Source organism: Nothobranchius furzeri, chromosome 12 (assembly GCF_043380555.1).
Source record: "Nothobranchius furzeri strain GRZ-AD chromosome 12, NfurGRZ-RIMD1, whole genome shotgun sequence".
Classification (NCBI taxonomy): Eukaryota; Metazoa; Chordata; class Actinopteri; order Cyprinodontiformes; family Nothobranchiidae; genus Nothobranchius; species Nothobranchius furzeri.
In genome coordinates, this window is record NC_091752.1 from 44,792,023 (window position 1) to 44,810,490 (window position 18,468).

Genomic DNA, 18,468 nt, shown 5'->3' on the forward strand with positions numbered 1-18,468 from the left:
CAAATCCATGGTTAGTAAAAATAGGGTTTTTCAGAAGAAATGCAGAGAAGCGCTCTGTGGGCAGACAGGACAAAGAGCCTTGGGAAAAAAGATAAGGGAGCAAATAGAGAAGCGTCTGTACTCTGCGAGTGCCAGGAAGAGAAGCTTATCGGACCGATCAGTTAAAAAATGACCAACATCGGCAGCTACCGATTATGATGCCTAATGATGCCGATACATCATGCATCCCTACATGACACAATTCATTTACATTCCAAGATAAAGAATCGGATTTCTGAACTGAAGATCGTAACCTTAGTAAAATATGAAGAGCAACTGCAAATTAAAAAAGACATCTAAAACCATTTACAGAATCAAACCCAGAGGAACACAAATCTGTGGTATTGTAGAACTGGACCATATGGTTCCTGAGCACAGCTGTGTCTGCAGGTCACTGCTCCCCCAGGGGATGGGTCAAATGCAGAGAACCAATGTCACACACCAGTGTGACAACTAATGTGACTTTAACTTTAATGCATTCCACCAATCAGAAAATGTTTCACAAATCATTTCTTTTACTGAGAAAACAGCAGGCTACACTCTTTGTAATCCCGCATTTCTGGGTGCAGGACCAGCCTTTCTGTGCAGAGGATGGCTGTCGCCCGTAGCACCAGTGGCTGGTCTCTGGTGTAAACAATGGACTTGTGGTTGTAGCTGGAGAGTTTCCCAACATGTTCCCCAAAACAGTAAACCACAGAACCCAAATGACACACAAGTACTCCCGTGGACCTTGTGGTTAAGACAATACTGTATATATATCCATCTTAAAGGCACACAACACAAGGAATGAATACAAGGAGAAGTTACCCTAGAGCTGCCGTAACCAGCTGCAGATTGTGTAGAGCCATCTTGGAGACTCTTAAGGTGGAGGCTTAATCCAGCGGTTAAAACACAAAAAATTGAAGTTCAAAAACAGGAGCAAGGACTCAGGCAAAAAACACTTGGAGGGAACAGAACAGCACAGACACATACAATGGACCGACAAACACAGAGTGACAAGACAAGGCTTATATACACAGAAAAGAGCAATTAGGGAAACAGGCAGCAGGTGTGTGGAGTGAGGGCTGGAGGGAAAGCAGGTGCATACAATTATCTAAATGGGGAACAAAACCAGAGAAGGGCAGATAAACCTAAAACTAAAAAACATGGACAACTAAACTTAGGGACTGAGGGCAAATATAAACAACCAATAACTAGAGGGGTGAGGGCTGAGGAGAATAATGGGACACAAGAGGAAAACCTGGAGTGGGAACTGGAGGGGCTGAGGAACAAAGGGACACAGAACATGACAGTTTGACACCTCTGCTGAACTGACCACCGTCATCTTAAAATTCACATAACTGCTTTACTATGTTAACTTGCCCCACTTTCAGTCAACTCTGCTCCGGACCTCTAAGCTCCATTTTTTTCTTCTGTTGAGAACATACAGTCTGGCGCCCTCTGCTGGTATGGGCGTGTAATGGTTAGACCCCGATTTTAAGACGACCCCACATTTTAAAATTATTTTCAATGAAAAAAACCTTGTCTTATATTTGGGTCAATATGGTATTTCTCAGGCATTAGAAGAAGTGTCGTTGTTTTCTGTTGTGCTGTTAGCTTGCTGTTATAGATCTGAATGACTCACTAAAGAAAGTAAAACACCAAAATCGGCTAATTATTCACTTCACGCATACATTTCACTGTAATATTGAGGGTTGGGGTTCCACAAAGATAAACAATCAAGAGTCTGCTTCTAGACCTGCAGAAAAGGGACACACAACAATGCAACAGGAGCAAGCTATCACTGCGTCAACCTGATGAGGAAATATAAAATCAACATTGTTTTACTGAACAATCTCACGATAGTAAATCACAGTGCATTAAGTGTCATCCACAGCCTTAAGACATGTGTTGAACGTGCCCAAGTCCATACTTATGAGAGCACCATGTGAGCACCTGTGTGTGTACACGCGCTTGTATATGTAAGGTTCATCAATAAAACTATTTTATTTTGAAAGGACCGTTCCGGCAACTGTCTGCTAGGATCCGCAACTCACGCGACCAACTTGTGCTATACGCAGGATTCGACTTACAGGCGAGCTAAAGGGAGCTCCTGGAAGCCCTGAACACACCCAGGGGGAGCCCAAAAACGATCCTGGTTCTACTGATATTACATTTTCCATGTGAACTCTCCAGGGATTATTTAGAGCTGAGAGGCGCAGAGCTCTGATCGTTGATGCGCTCCAGACAGATGTGTCCTGAGCACGGCCACAGTAACATTATCAAAGTGTCGCCACCTCAAAAACAAATTTAACACGCGATCATTTATGTTGGCTCATATTATTTCATGCATTCTGTTTTTTTATTTGTGGCTGATGCGTTTTGCAGCTGCAGAGCGCATTACCTGTTTCGTCCTTCGGTGAATTCATCTCACTGGTGCAGCCGGCACGCGGCACGCACTCCGTTGCTTTTGCGGTAGATCTTTTTGAACTGCAGTTCAAAGGTAACTAATGAGGTGAAAATATGAAGCCAGGTAGCAGTTTTTCTTTAGGATTGAGAGGAGATGCAGGAAGGTACTAGACAGTCAAATAAAAACAAGTTCATTTTTGTACCTGGTGGTTGCAACAAACAGACACTATTGAAGGTAATCAGAAGTGAGGAACAAAAAATGAAATTATTCTTTCATTGTTTAGAGCAGCATGAACTCTGAGAGGCTGCAGGCGCATCAGTGAGTTTGTGATTGCTGTGCAGGGGGAGGGGGGAGAGGGCTGAAGCAGCAGTACAGTAAAGATGCAAAAACTACCGTTGTTGAGAGATGTGTGTTAACTTAGAAAATGTGGGTGCAATTTTAATTACTTGTCACACCCCCATGACCCACGCTTGCCGCTCCTCACTAGAATTAGAGGATTGAATCCACCTGAGCATCGTTGGTGGATCTGACAAATCCTAGCGTGAACAGGTGCGCTATGTCAAGCAGGGATTTATCAGGAAAGCGTCGATGTACTCAACTTGCTTTCTGTAACACTCCATTGGTTTATCACTCAGACACAAACAAACAAAAAAAGAGAAAACAGTTTCCTGTCTGATGGGATAAAACCAAGGAGTAAATCTGATCACAGGCTCCATTTGACTTCAAAAGAGCTTCAAACATTCCTAAAACTGACTCAGTAAACTCCCTTTTCACTCAAACGAACAAATAGTTGTAATTTAACATACAGCTGCATGAGAATAATCCTGAGTCCCTACACAGTAATGAACATGTGCATGCTATCACAGTTTAACAACAACCTTTAGGAATGATTTGTTAGAATTTTATCTTAAAAAGACACTTAATAAATTCACAATTTTAACACAAATATTATTTGGGTTTATAAAAAGATTTTTATGGAACAAAAATAAAATTTGCTCATATAATTTTCATTTTGCTATAAAATAAAAACTAAAACCGTCTGAAGCACAAATGATGATGAAGCTGAAAACTTTAAGCTTAAACTTCCGCTGAGCAGTTTAGATAACTGCAGAAAGGACCAGATGTACTTTTGTTTCTGCAGCCAAAAACAGAAACGATGGTAAAGTACAAAGTGAATCCAATCTCTCTCCATCCCTTTGTTCTTTATTTCTCAGCAGTTTAGTGATACATTTAGCTAAATATAAAATAAATGCTGCTCATAAACCCCAAAATGACCAGAGACTTTAAGGAGACAATAAATGATTACAAAACTGACCTAAAAACACACAGACTATTGATGTTGGGTGGAGTACAACTACCTGAAAGAGGCCTGTAATGACCCTGATGTGGGTTTCTTGAAGTTCCAAGCAAAAATGTTCATTTTGAATTAGGTTTCATCGTACATATACGGTGCCCGTCTGGTGACATTGATGAAAAAAAAATTTAATTTGTGGCCACGAGATACTTAATGTGGCCACCTAGCCCCATAGTTCGGGTCTAGATATGAAGCAAAACAGGAAGTGACAAAAATTGCAGTTCCACCCTCATCCGCTGGGGGCTGGTGTCAGAAGCAAGCAAATCCTCATTGACTCCCATGTTAAAAATACCAATTTCACAGCAGAAATAAACATGTTTACAGCCTGGTACCAAAACATGTTTTAGGTTTAATAGATCTAGTTTACACTCATGACAACTCTGAGGGGGGTGATTTTTTTTTGTCACTCTTCTGTTTAAGTGTATTAAATGCCTAAAATAATGAATAATTAATGAGCATCAGACCCACATGACCACAGAGCTAGCTCCGGGGAAAGGCCTCAGTCTGAGCCTCGGCCTCGCCTGAAAACGGTTCCGCCATTTTCAATCTCTCAAGTTAGACCATTAGTTGTAGCGTTTGTGCATTCTTCTTTGGATATTATTTGTGCAATGGTTGGACAAAATGACTTGCTGTGGTATTAATTGCACTAATAGACTGTCCAAGGAGTCTCCACTTCATTTTTTTTGGTAAGCACAATTATATTTATGTATTTTAGGTCACTGCCGCTCTTGCACTAGCTGAGCTTAGACTTTAACATGTACTGTTTAACCATAACATTTAAATGTAATAGGGTAAAACCCAGTGCATTTAACATAACGCTGCATTTTTGAAAATGGGTTGAAATATGACATGTTGGTGGAGCTGGGTTCCGACTATCGGTATGGTCTCCCTCCCCTCAGCGGCAGCTCGGCGCATCTCTGATCGCAGTGGCGCCTGTTTGCTGCACGGGCTGCCGGCTAGTGGAGCTCCCGGGAGACCTGTGTGTTCCACCTGGATTTACCCAGCGGTCAGCTCGGTGCCTCTCTGACTCAGAAGCTCCGGTGTTGTGCAGTTAGCTCTGGTTGTAGCTAGGTAGCTACCTCCGTTAGCTTAGCTCCCACCTCTGCCTTAGCTTCGGGTTAACTTGTAGCTACATCACTTCAGTTTGACGGGTGTCGTCATTTGATCCCAGTCTTACAGCCCCGCCCTCAGCTCCACCTCTTTTCCCTTTTTTGAATTGTCCTGGCACGATGAGACGTGTGACACAATCAAAATGGCGATGGTGGCCACCTCTCATTTCAGATTAAAAACTTATAACACGAGCCTATGGACAGGAATTGTCCAATATATTTATATATACATGTATACATATATATGTATATATATATATATATATATATATATATATATATATATATATATATATATATATATATATATATACATATGTATATATGTTGGTGTGTGCGTGTGTGTGTGTGTGTGTGCGTGCGTGCGTGCGTGCGTGTGTGTGTGTGTGTGTGTGTGTGCGTGCGTGTTTCTGCTCTGTCTTCTTGATCCCCAGTGAGTCGTGGTGGATGGCTGCTTAAACTGAGCCAGGATCCTCTGGACATTTCTTCCTGTTAAAAGAGAGTTGTCCTCTCCTCTCCACTGTCGCTAAATGCTTGCTTAGTATGAGGATTGCTGTAAAGTCACTGACACTAGTCAGTGACTTGATGCAATCTGCTGAGTTCCTTATATAGGAAGCTTTCTATTGATTGGCATCAAGGGACATTATGGAAGTTTGACAGCCAAAACATGTATAGAAATAATACATTTCTTCTTCATACATTCTCCTGCAATGCCCTGGTCCTGTAGAATGAGCCCTGGCATTTTTACTGTGATTGACTGTTTTTCTGTAAAATCACAGAATAAGAGAGTTGCTCGAGTCGAGCAGGCTGCTTCATGCGCGTTCACGCTCAGGCATAGCCCGTAGCATTTGCTATCAGTAGCTTTAGCAGCAGAGAGTGAGGTAGTGCCAACGCAGCGACTTTGTCGCTGTTCCTAATGCCTAGTGAGGAACCTAGCTACATTTCTGAGGACCCTTAGCTACCTTCTGTAGAACTTTCTTCTAGATATTTCCTGCAAAATAGCCATTTTCGCTTCGAACCGTTCTTTGGTTCGACGTTGTTTCAGGTGTCATCAAGGATATAAAAGTTACAGATACGGTGAATGTTACTAGAGTGTAGCTCACCTTGTAAAAAGTCTGACTCCCATGCAGAAGATCTGGGTTTGATTCTGGGTGTGAACATAGTTCATTTAGAGTTTCTATTTTACATTAATGGTATTTTTTTTTACAGTAAGATGCCCAAATTTTTATTTGAGACTCGCCGAACGGCATTGAATTCACAGATAAAAAAGATGTGGGTTCAACTTTCATTTTGGAACAATTTTTCAAGCAAGGGATCTGAGCATGCAGGAGGACTGACCCATCATAAACATTTGTCGGCTGTGCTGAAGAAAAAGGTACAGAACCAAATTATTTAATTAATTAGCTGCGTGTTCTCCTGTTCTCTGTCCTCCGGACCACACACACACACACACACACACACACACACACACACGGGACTGTCTCAGCCGTTATTTTCGTTAAGGAGCGTGCACGTACGGCATGCGCGCCTCATGCACGAGTCTACTATTGAAGCTGCCTTTACGCTTTTGGCCTGAGGGGGCAATCGTGAGCATAAAAATTCAAAAGTCCGTAAAGTCCCTTTAATGAACTGGCTTTGAGACGACTCTTGTCGTGATTTGGCGCTATATAAGTAAACTAGAATTTAATTTTATATTTTAAATGCTATGATTTGTTTATGCAGTTATTTTCTGGAGTACTCAATATTCAATTTCCATTTTTCCAGGTCTGTCCAAGAAACTTGACACAGTCATCTGAGAGCGGCACTGGGATGATGTGGCTCTGTGGAAGCAGTCCATATAGTGAACCATCTGTACTGGACCACTGCTTCCACACCTGATGGCAACGCTGACCTGTTGGAGCCAAAACGGAAGTGAATCATATTTAGGACATCCATGAACATGAGACACCTGAATTTCCAGTTTGTCTCCATCCTCCACAGGAAGGACAAAGCAGGAACAAGCAGTGTCTGGTTAATGACGAAAGTCTCGTGAGTGTTTGAACTACAGCTTAATTTTCCTGGAAGTAAATTTAATGTGTAGTCTATTTACATGTCTTGTTTGTCTACAGCATCAACTTCAGCAGTCAAGTTGGAGAAAGCAGCATTTCAATCAGGATGTGAAGGATGTGAGGCAGCTGTCCCCTCAGCACCAAACACCCTCACTAGAGGTGTTCCACTCCCTCATCCTGACATTTGCTACTAAGCATACAGGTTCTCATACCTTGGCATATACAGTATTACTCAAAGGGGTTGTATTGTAAGTCATTATTTAATCAATTAAACATTTTTGTATTCTGCAGTTTCAAACTGTTTCTAAATATGTTAAAATATTTCAGACGGTTGCTGTTAGACCTTCATTACAACCGTAACAGGCAAACGGCCTGAACCAAGGAAGGTCTGGAAAGGTAATCTGTCCGTTACCCTCGTTTTAAGTAAGGTGGCTGGTTCGTGCACCCTGTGAAAGTGGAACCAACATATGGTAAATTATTCCATATATGCATATATAAATACGTGTGTGGATGCATAATTTTACATGCATGTTCATCATATTGAAATGACTACAATAACAGACTATGCCACAGCACTCCTCAACCGCCTGCAGGACGCCAACGCCAACAACCCAACAGGACTAAGCAAACATCTGGAATCAAATCAGCTGATCCTGGACCAGTGACAGCCATGTGTGACAAAGTGGACCAGAATAAAGCCATTGAACAGCATGTCAGAAAGTCACAGTTTTCAGCACAGGTACATTTATGTAGCTTTATTTACCCTGAGCCAATTTATCTGGAGTCAATTGTATATGCATATAATAATGTTTAATATTCATAAAAACCAAGCAACAAGTTATTTCACAATTTTAATACATTTTTATCCGTTCATGCAAACACTGATTTATATTTTTTAACAGATACCACACTAGTCCAGATCAGGACTGTGGAAGCCTCTGTACTGGCCATCTTCACCAGGAAAGGCTGCTCTAGGTTAAGACACTGTCCACAGACTGCTTCATCAGTGTGCCACAGGTTAATGTCTGGTCTTCAAACCAGAAAACAGACTTCTCGTGACCAGGAGGTCAAAGCCATAACAATCTTTCCCCTGCTTCATTGCCTGCAGAAGCACAAGGTTCCCACAAGACGTGACTCTTTCTTATTTAAAAAAAGATTCATATTTGGTCTCATTAAATGATTTCTTCAATTAAATTATAATTACAGTTACATTATCTACAATGAAATTTTTTATCTAAAGTGATTTAATAACGTCTTGACTGCTTTACAGGAATAAATGAATCAACATAAATGTTTATTCTTGAAATGCCTTACTTCAGGTCTTAAAAACACCTAACAAGTCTGCTTGAAGATTTAAAACTGATTTATTATCAGTTCTGTCACATATTAATATCAGTATTAACAAATGACTGTTTACCATATTTGCTTCACATATTAAGTGGAAAATGCTTTTCTAAGTGTCTGAGAAAGAGGACGTCTGAAGACTCTGGTAATACCTATTAAACTCTTAAACCTGGTTGGTCTAAAACTTAGGCAATAAACCCTTAAAAGAGGAAACATTTTCTATTTAGTTCAAGCTGCAGATAATGTCTTATTTCGAGGCTGCACCATGGGTGCCCGTCCGCACCCGTTATATGGATATACACTGACGGCGATTCGCCGATGGATCTACGGTAAATATCCCGGGGAATCCAAGTAGCACCAAAGTTGTCAGCGTGAGTAAACAAACGTACTGCATGCTAGAAATTAAGTCCGGGTTGCAATAAACGGGAGTTTTCCTTTCAGCACATAAGCGTGAATATACAACTACATGTCGGACTTGGTATTCTAATTAAGTTGGGCTGTGAAGCGCCTCCCAAATTCGCTGTTTATGTTTTTGTTTATTTATTTGGCAGACAAAACTTGGATCGGAGACAACTCGCGTGGGAAATTGCAATGTAGCCATGCGGCGTCTTTTTCTTCTGTTTGTCTGGGAGGCGGAGGTTGCTTTACGGCATCTGGCTGTCGTGCGTGTCGGTTTACTTGAAGAAGGCTGTGTATAATAGTCCATAATATCGATACCACAGGGATGGAATATCTAATTTAGATACCACTTTTAGTATCGATTTATATCTAGGTATCGATTTTTTTGACAACACTAGAACTGACATGAGAATCAGGGTGAGAGCTGGGTCAAAGGTCACGCCAAGATTCCTGACAGAAGATTTGGTGTGAGAAGCAAGCTGACCAAGAGAGTCTCTGACTTTGGGAACCAGCTTGTCTGGGGCACAGATGAGGATCTCAGTCTTATCTTCATTCAGCTGTAGAAAGCTCCCAGCCATCCAGGTTTTAATAGAGTCTAAGCAGGTGTGTAACAGCTGCAGCTTAGACATCTCATGGGGCTCAAAGGAGATGTACAGTTGGATGTCAGTTGCATAAAGATGGTATGAGATTCCTTTGAAGGAGCTCAGGATGTGCTGAAGAGGAAGCAGATAGAGGAGGAAGAGCAAAGGCCCCAGCACAGAACCTTGTGGGACACCATGGGTAAGAGAGGTGGTGGAGGACCTAAACTTGGAGATGGCCACAGAAAAGGAGCGCTCAGAACGATAAGAGGAGAACCACTCCAGAGCAGTTCCTGATAGGCCTACCCAGTCTCAGCCTCTCCAGTAGCAGGTGATGGTCAACAGTGTCAAAGGCTGCAGTCAGGTCCAGCAGGATCAGAACAGAACAGTGCCCTGCATCACTGTGAGTCAGAAAGTCATTAGAGACCCTAAGAAGAGCTGTTTCAGTAGAATGAGCTCTACGAAAACCTGACTGGAAGCTATCATAGATGTTATGTTCATCAAGAGCAGCTGTGAATTGTTTAGCCACAACCTTTTCCAAGATCTTGGAGATGAACGGAAGTTTAGAGATGGGTCTGAAGCTGCTATGAAGAGAGGGGTCAAGACTCAGTTTTTTAAGATGCGGGTGGATTACAGCATTCTTAAAGTAAGCACGGACCTGACCAGAAACCAGAGAAGCATTAATTATAGAGAGCACGCTGGGACCGATAGACTGAAAAGCATTTTTAAACAAAGATGACGGTAAGATGTCGAGGGGGCATGCAGAGGTCTTCATAGAGTTAACTAGTTTGGTTAACTCAGGCAAAGAAACAGGAGCAAAGCTATCTAGGATGATGGGCCTGGTTGGAGTCGGGAGAGGCAGCGATAAGGCTGAAGGAGAGATGCTAGATCTAACCTTATTGACTTTGTCCACAAAGAAAGACAGAAAGTTCTCACAGTCTGCAACAGAGTGGATGGAGGCTGTAGGAGAGGCAGGAGAGACGATGCTGCTGATGGTGTTAAACAGCACCTTGGGGTTCCCTTTACTCTGGGACACCAGGTTGGAGAAATAGGAAACCCTTGCGTCTCCGACTGCAGAGTTAAAGGATGTCAGAAGATCCTTTAGGTGCAGCAGATGGATGTGGAGATGGGTTTTCTTCCACAAACGCTCAATTATTCTGCATTGGCGCTTCAGGCTGCGAAGGCTGTCATTAAACCAGGGAGTAGGGTTCACTACAGGAACTGATCTGGTTCTGACAGGACAGATGTTGTCCAGAATGGAGAGGCAGTGCACATTAAACTGAGAAGTTAAGGAATCTGGGTCGTTATCAGAAGAACAGGGTGGATAAAAAGCAGCAGAAAAATTGCTAGCTGTGCTCTCATTAAGAAAACGTGAACTAACCATACGGCGAGCAGGAGGTGGGGATGCAGAAACTGACAAGTTAAAGAAAATGCAATGGTGATCTGAAATATAAACGTCCTCAGGACAAACACTGTCAGCATTTAGACTCAGGGTAAAAACAAGGTCCAGAGTGTGCCCCCTGGTGTGTGAGGGGCCAGAAACATGCTGGGTAAGGCTGAAGGAGTCCATGAGGCTGGAGAAATTCATGGCAAAGTGATCAGAGGGATCATCAACGTGGATGTTAAAATCACCAACAATCACCAGTCTGGACAGCTTCACAGTGGAGGATAGAAAGTCACTAAACTCCTGAAGGAAAGAACTGTTTGGACCAGGTGGACGATAGACCACAGCACAGTAGAACGGGTCCTTACGCCCGACTTTAATCAGCTGCAGTTTAAAGGAAGCAAAGTGACCAGAGGTTGTAGAGCTACATGGAAGATGGTCTCTGAAAACAACAGCTAGGCCTCCACCATGACCAGATCCCCGGGGCTGGCTAAGAAAAGAACAACCACTCGGTCAGAGTTCAATCAGAGCAGAATAATCAGATGTTTGCTGCCAAACTTCAGTCAGAAACAGAAAATCTAGGTTTTTAGAGAGAATTAGATCATTGAGCAGGAAGGACTTATTGTTAACAGAGCAGGTATTTAATAGAGCCATGCTGAGTGAGGTGGAGGAATCAGAAACTACAGAAACAGCTGGAGTTAGTGGACGTAAATTAGCAGGGTTAGATCCACGGTGTTTATAAAAAACACTTATGGAGGGAACAGGGGGAGAAACCACTGAAGAATGAGGATAAACCAACCTCAAAAAACTTGGACGGAGAAACCGCGCCTCAACACGTCCTGGCCGGAATCCGGAAGTGGTGCTCAAGTCGCCAAACAAAGGAAAAGAAGCTAGAAGATCACCCCGATGTTTACTAGATAAACCACGCTTTAAGAGAAGCCTTATTCTCACCTGGATTCCTGCTCGTTTACCTCTTTTCCTCCAATGTTTTCCCGGGACCGGATAAACATCGCTGGAGGCGCCCTGGTTGGAATCGTTGATGGCTCCGGGCCAGTGAGCCACTCAGGTAAACAAACAGGAAGGTACGTCCTCGGTGCATCTTGGGCGATCGTGAACAAACGGAAGGACAAAAGAGTCTGGCGATCATAGGAGATGGTAGCAGGGACACTACTGAAGAGGATCGCAGACAGGAGCAAGGTGGAAAAGAGGAGGTTAGTGGAGAAAAGTTTGAAAAAGTGGCCGGTGACTGCGGCTAAGCCAAGCACAGGCGCCATCTTGTTACAGACCGGAAGCGGAACTGGCAGCTTCACATTCCTGAGATTACAAGGAATCCATTGATCCTAAATTTGTCCTGATCCATGACTGGGAAGGGGCTGAAATATCCACACAGAATGAACCTGTTTTTACTGTGAGGTCTGCAGTGATCATTCTAATCATACTGATGAGTTTATAATTGATCTTGATGGTGAAACTAAGAGCATTAATCACTGAACATCAGTGTTGGGAGTAACGCCGTTTAAGTATAACGGCGTTTCTAACGGCGTTCTTTTATAGGTAACGGAATAATCTAATTAATTACTTTTCCCGCCGTTGCAACGCCGTTACCGTTACTGGGGACGGAAGGTTGTGCGTTACTATGTGCTTGTCGAACGTTGAACAACAGCCTGAGGCTTTCTGACCGCCACACTTCAGCTGCAGCCAGGAAGAGAGAGGTGTCGGTAACGCACTTACAAACACGATGATGATTGGCCGGGTGGGCGGAGACCCTCACGGTCTCAGTCACTGCCTGCTGTAGACACAACAAAGCAATGACGGGAATAACTCCGTTTAAAATAACCACGTTAATAAAAAATATTTCTTTCTGTAACGAGCAAACTAATTAATTATGTCTTCTTTTATCAAAACGTCGTTCCTGTTACTGATAAGAAAATGCGTGCGTTAAGCAGTGCGGTGTGTTGAAGCTGTCATCAGCTGATCAGGAGCTAAAGAGGTAGATGTTTAAGAGCATCACGGCCCGTGAAGAACGAGGAAGACGTGATGAATATCTACGGCTGCAGACCCCCCGCAGAGTCGTTGCTGCAGCAGCGAATCTGCGGGTCTGCAGCCGTGCTCTTAGCGTGACAGCGGGATGTCCCGAAGGTCCGCTCACCTGTTCACCGCTCAGACGTCCTGATCTTCTGCCTTCCTAGATCATCCAGCTGTAACCTGTTTCTGATCATGTCTTTAGTCCCGCTGTAACACTGATGCATCAGTCTCAGACGTCATGGAGCTCAGGTGGTTATCAGAACTACCTGTGTGTGTTTACCACCCAGCTTCAGCTCTTCTGTGGTTGGGTCTGACCCAAGTTAGTAAATGTAAGTCCTCCATCAGGCTTGTGCCTCTTCTAGTGTCATTTTAAAGGATATTAGTTTATTTATTTAACCGTTACTAGATTAGCAGCAACATAAATGCTAGTAAAACACACAATTATGTGAAGCTGGAAAAATTAGAATACTGTGCAAAATTACATTCAGTTCTGTAATTTAACTAGACTGAGAGACCATTTAAAGGCTCGGGAACCTTTACAGGTGTTTCTATTTGCAATTTTAAATTTTAGCTGATTGGGTTCTTGTTAAATATCACACAGTGACCTTTTAATAGTCTAGATAAGTGTAATGCTCCTGTTAGTAGTTCCTCCTGTTAAGTGCTTATTTGTTTAAATTATTCAGGTTTATAAAAAACATTTGGACATACATTTTATTATGTTCAGTCATTAGTCATTTATATTTTACTATTGTAGTAATTCTAGCATTCTTTAATGAAAAAAAGTAACTAAGTAGTTACTTTTGTTGGTAATTAGTTACCTTTATGATCTTGTAACTCAGTTAGTAACTGAGTTACTTTTTTGACAAAGTAATCAGTAACTATAACTAATTACTTTTTTAAAGTAACGTTCCCAACACTGCTGAACATGTAACATGAATGCAGCTTTCAGTCTGAGAGCTAGCATCATCTCAAACTGTATTCTGTAGTGCTGCTCACCTCTCTCCTTGTAAAACCTGCTCAGTACTTTTCCTCCTTCTTTAGTGGAAGCCAGATTTCCCTTTCTTGGTTAAAGACACGACTTCCCCCTGCCTCCAGCTCTGGCTGTCGGTGATATTGATGTCTCATTAGCTGTACATGCAGGGTGCAGCTCCTACCAGGTGTGGAATAATCCACTTAGCACATTTTTAAGGGGTGATAGATGCCTCAGAGATAATTCAGTTATTTTTTTAGGGCAAAATTCTGTTTCTTGACCACTTCATCCAGGTAAAGAGAAGTTTATTAAGTATAATGAAAACAGTGACATGAATAAGGTTTAAAAACAATATTGATGGAAATGTCACGAACAAGCAAAAAGCATACAGAAATGCTCAGGAGATGTGTGACTTTACTAATTTTATAGAAACTTGGCTCAACTTAATAGAAAATTATGTCCTTGGACAACAATTTTATTTACTGTATTTAGTGTCAAATGTCTTTTGTCTGCTACTGGAAAGTGCTTCATGTTTGTGTTGGCTAGCGACAGTATTAATGATTAAGTCAAGATGTTTCAGCAACAGTTTAGCATCAACACCCCAACCTTCAGGAAAAAATGCATTTATCCTCCAGGGCAAAAGTACTGCCAACTCACTTTTCCTTTCTTTTTATTCTTCTCCATGAGAAATCAGCCATTTATGCTGAGCTGCTGCTGACTTTTCATCTTTAACTCCATCTCCTGTCTGTCTCGACTCCTGAAGCAGCAGCGTCAGAGTCAGACCCACTGAGGGGAGTGTCATGGACTGCGTCTGCCCTTTCCTTCATGTGCCTCCTGGTGTCCTCCATCCCTCTCTAGATTCCCTTTTGTGTCTCATAGTGCCCTCATGTGTCCTTTGTCTGCGTCTCAATTATGTGTTTTCTGTTTATAGGCATTCGATCATCCCCATCCCCTCCAGTTGTAGCTCCAATCTCTTTGTCCCCAGCTCTGTGTTTGTGTGGCTGTGTGTGTCCATTCCCCAACTCAGTGTGTGTGTGTGTGTGTGTGTGTGTGTGTGTGTGTGTGTGTGTGTGTGTGTGTGTGTGTGTGTGTGTGTGTGTGTGTGAGTGTATGTATGTGTTTGTGTGTGCGTGTCCATTCCCCAATTCAGTGTGTGTGAGTGTATTTAGGTGTGATTATGTGTGTGTGACTCCTTCCCTCAGTCTTTTAGTTTAGTTTTGTGTTTATCTGCCCTCCTTTGGTTCTGCTTCCCCATTTAGATGATTGTTGTCACCTGCCTTCCCTCCAGCCCTCACTCCACACACCTGTTTCCTGTTCCCTTAATTACTCCTCCCTGTTTATTTAAGCCCTGTCTTGTCTTTGTCTGGTGTCGGTCCATTGTGGTAATTCTGTCAGTCTGCTCGTGTTGTCTCTACTGTTTTGATCTCCTGCTCAGCCCTTTGGAAGTATTGTTTTTTTTTTTTGGCTCCAGCCCTTTTGGATATATTTTTGTTTCACTCATTCTAATAAAAGGATTTTACTTTACATCATCTCCTGCCTCGTGTCATCTTGGGTTCCTGCATTTTGGGTCCTACCAACACCGAATCGTGACAGGGAGGGGCTATGTCAGTGACAAGTCCGCTGTGCCCAATTTTTTTCAACTCCACTTTATTGGGGGTGGGGGGACAGACACAAATGCATGTTTCTCCAATATTAGGGGGACACGTCCCAGCCGTTCCACCCGGTTGTGCCCTTAAACATGAGCATAAACCTTCTGCATCATGTGACAACTGTTAATGGGTTTTTGAGTGCATGTTGCATGCTCTGATAAAACAATCTTCTCACAGAACAAACTGGTTCTGTTGAATCCATTTTGTTATGACTTTAAAAAAGATAAAATAAATACAAAATAAAACAAATAAATTCTCTTGAACTATTTTTTTTATAATTTAAAGCCAGTTTAATTAAATGTATAATGGGTTAGGGTTACTTTGTTTAGGGTTAGGGTAAAATTGTTTTATGTATTTTAGGAAATGAATCAAACTACATTTTAATGAGGTCCTATTAATCTGAAATTGTTACAAATAAAATAACTAAATAAATTTTTGTTCTCAGGAAGTAAAAAAGCTGCAACTATAAAACTGTCTACAATAAAGCTAATAAACCTTAAACGTATGAAAAGCTGAATTTTATTTACTATTTTTGTTTCTCCTGATGTTTTAATAAAGAATAAGACAAACGTTACTTTACAGGATCATGAAGCTGCATCTCACTGAGGAGCATTGCCATAGCAACAGATAGACACCTGAATTCGTATAAAAGCAACACTTCCAAACCAATCACTTTATTGAAAATAAATACAAAGAAAAAAGAAAGATGATCAGAAATAAATTGTTAAAATCTCAAGAAGAAAAAAAGCATCTTGATAAATGTAATATCAGCAGAAGGAAATTTTTATAAAATCACCTGAAGCTGATTTTCTATAAAAAGTAAAACAATTCAATGACTTACTTAGTAAAAGAAAACCCTGAGTTGTGAGCTATTTCTGTGTTTAAACGCTCTTTACTCTGGGAACAGATTTATTATCATCCTGAACACTGACGTCATCTCCAACTGGACCACAGAAAGCTTATGAAGCTGACCCAAACGTGAACCCAACAACTCAGCTTCATGCTTCAGAGAAGAGTCAGTGAATCACAACCTTGTCGTTATTATGAGAAAATGTTCTTATGACATTTTGTTTCATCCAGGAGGAGAGTATTAACAGATTACTAACATGAGAATTGGTTTAAATCTGGGTTTAGCTTGTTCCCACGTCCTCTGTGGACCCAAACGCATCACTAAAATAATCCCTTCTTTTATGCTACAGCAAAGCCACTGAATGGATATAAAAACTTCTGAATCTTTCCAGTTTGTGGTGATAAAAATCTAATTCTGAATCAGTCAAAAGAGCTGCTGGAGGGTTAGGCTTTTATCATCACATTGATTGTCCTTGAACTCCTGGTTAATCAGCTCAGCATTCAGCCCCGTCGAGTCAAATTACAGTCACATCATTTCAGTTCAGGTCTTTAATTAAAATTAAGTTCAGGTCTGATTAAAATCGACCTGATTTTCAAATCTGTATCTAAATATAGGTTTAATCAGACAGCAGGAGGAACTTTTTGTTGTTTCGTTCAACGATCCTTGTTGGGGACAAAGTGGGTTGGCAGTTTAAATCAAAATGTAAAACTTTATTTCTTTTTTACAAATAAGTGCATTTTATTTATATAGCATTCATCTCAGAGAGAATCACAAAGTGCTTCAGACTGATCAACAAAACAAAACAAACCATAGTCACAATATCAAAATGCTTTTTAAAAAGCAAAACTGTTGTAATGGATACATTTGATCTCTCGTTTATTTGACCCTTACAAACTTACAGTGGGGCCAGAGAAGTTGGTTTTATGACAGCCATACAAGTTTTTTCTGTTTAGCTACAGTTTCCTGAGAGTTCTGCTTCAAAGAGCAGGAGAAGCATCATTTACAGCCCCGAGGTATGAGTCCAGCCTCCTTTGTTCTTCCCCTGTGGATGAGGGTGTTCAAGGGGGATAAATAGAGTGTGGGGCCTCTGCTGAGCAGGACTCACTCCGGAGGCTACTTTAGAAGAGCCTCTCTGACTGTCTCCTCATTTCAATACAGCAATATTAAAATTAAACCCTTTTGGTTATATCGTGGACTGCTTTCTTGTTATTTTATTAAGTCTCTGAAAGAAATTCCTCAACAGCAAATATCAAAAAAATCTATTAAAATCACAAAAGCCACCTCACAAAATTATAAAATTATCATAAATATAAAAAACAAATGAAAGATAAAAAGTTAAAAAAGATAAAATAGCACAAAAGACTAGGATAAATGCAAACTTCTGTTGTTTTACTGGTATCCAGTTAGGGTTGCAGGAATTAACGGTTTGATTATTAACCCCGGTTAACCCCCTTAAAGACGTCTCTTAACACCACCAATAAAAACAAAAACACAAAAGCACGACCCGCATGGACCCGGCAGCAGAACCAGTGACAACCATCGGGACTGTTCCATTTCCACCTAGGAAGCAAAATAAGTTAACCTCGAATTTCTCACCGTCTCATTCAAAGGTATAAGTGCAGCCTGTGACCTCTCGCTCTGCAGCATGTCCTTCTGAAACTGTAAATATTACCATGAAGCTTTTTCTTCTGTTGGATAAACAAGTTTAGATCAACATCATGAACTAAGCAGCTGATTAAATAATCTAGAAAATCCATCTACTGCTGACTGATTAATGATGCACATCTCTGATTCCAGTTTGTGACGGACAGGATCGATGTTAGATTGGACACCATTCACTGGAACACCTCAATGCTGGAGAGTACAGATGAGTGTGGAGTCCAACAATGTTGAACAGACTTTGACAGAGCTGTAATAAAACTCTGCTCAGCAGTATTGCACAGTATAAATGTTAGAAGAAATAACCAATATGATTTTGGCCTAAGATAGAATTATTTACTACCTGCTAACGAGATTGCGCTTGCTGATGATGTCATTGAGGAGCGTGACGGTTTAGCGCCTCAGCGCAACAACATGGCTGATCCCACACTCCTCCCACTTTTGCATGAGTGTTGTCAATCTGTGTCACCTCTGGACAAAACGCAGCAGCAACTGCTGCAGAGCGGAGCAGTGTTTGGAGACATTTAGGCCCTGTCCACACGTAGCCGGGGATCTGCCAAAACGTAGATATTTTTCTATGTTTTGGCCTGTCATCCACACGAAAACTGAGTTTTTTCACACGAAAAAGGATCTTTTTAAAAACTCCGGCCAAAGTGAAGATCTGCGTTTTC

At 41.5% G+C, this 18,468-nt stretch overlaps 1 protein-coding gene across 1 annotated transcript in view; it reads right to left on the reverse strand.

The window, feature by feature from the left end:
- Positions 1 to 18,468, reverse strand: part of LOC107372404 (melanopsin-A) — a 66,088-nt gene that overhangs the window by 30,176 nt on the left and 17,444 nt on the right. The gene's annotated exons all lie outside the window — the stretch shown is intronic.